The 865-nt window shown below is 38.0% G+C and overlaps 1 protein-coding gene across 1 annotated transcript in view; it reads right to left on the bottom strand.

Moving 5' to 3' along the window:
- LOC108576744 (neuroligin-1-like) overlaps nt 1-865 on the bottom strand; it is a 171,931-nt gene that overhangs the window by 113,689 nt on the left and 57,377 nt on the right. The window lies entirely within an intron of this gene.

The raw sequence follows: 865 nt of genomic DNA, 5'->3' as shown, positions 1-865 counted from the left end.
GAAGCGTGTCGTTTCGACCGTGGTGATCGATCACGTTCGGGTTCCTGCAAGGAAAGCGTAAATCGTTGTTTAGGTGGCTTCGTATGTACATCGCGGAGGGCGGTTCGGATCGGCTGATCAGCCGATTCGGACGTGCACATTTCTGCTGTGCTTTCCTCTTCGCATGAGCGGAGACGTCAGTCATTCCACGTTGTAAGATTCTCCTCATTTAAACGCGTATTTCCATCGTGCGTTTCATATTTTTCACATTATTCGTGGAAATGTAAATACTTTGTTAGAAATAACCGCTACTGTGTATATCAGTCTATTTGTCGGCAGAGCAAAAAATATATTTTAGAAATTTTTTCCTTGGCCAAAGAATCACTCACATTTTAATCTGAATGTTCATGTTTCATGTTATTCAGGAAAATTCTAGAATATTTTCAGGGGGTACTAAAATTCACTCGTTTTTGCATCCCAATGCTTCTATTTCAGCCTGTTTGCAGAAATTTAAGAATTCTCTTGGGATAGGAAAAATTCACTCTCCTACCTGGTTTTATATTTTACACAATTTACGAAACATTAAAAATTCATGGAGAACGGTGAATTCGTTCGTGTGCGAAAAATCCAATTCCTCGATCCCAAATATTAGATCATGAAATATTCAGAAAAATGTCAAAATCCTTGAAAGGATATCAAACTTCCTCATTCCGTGAAAACCTAACTTTCCACTCCCAATTTGCATTATATTCTACTGTGTTCACCCGAGTACCACGGAATCCTTTAAGAACACGAAATTCACTCTTCTTCCAGTCCCAGGTTTCACATTTTGTACAATTTACGAAATATTAAAAATTCATGGAAAATGGCAAATTTACTCATGTGT

Source organism: Habropoda laboriosa, unplaced genomic scaffold (assembly GCF_001263275.1).
Source record: "Habropoda laboriosa isolate 0110345459 unplaced genomic scaffold, ASM126327v1 scaffold478, whole genome shotgun sequence".
Lineage (NCBI taxonomy): Eukaryota > Metazoa > Arthropoda > Insecta > Hymenoptera > Apidae > Habropoda > Habropoda laboriosa.
The sequence above is the reverse complement of the archived record's forward strand: the minus strand, read 5'-3'. Positions and strand labels throughout refer to the sequence as shown.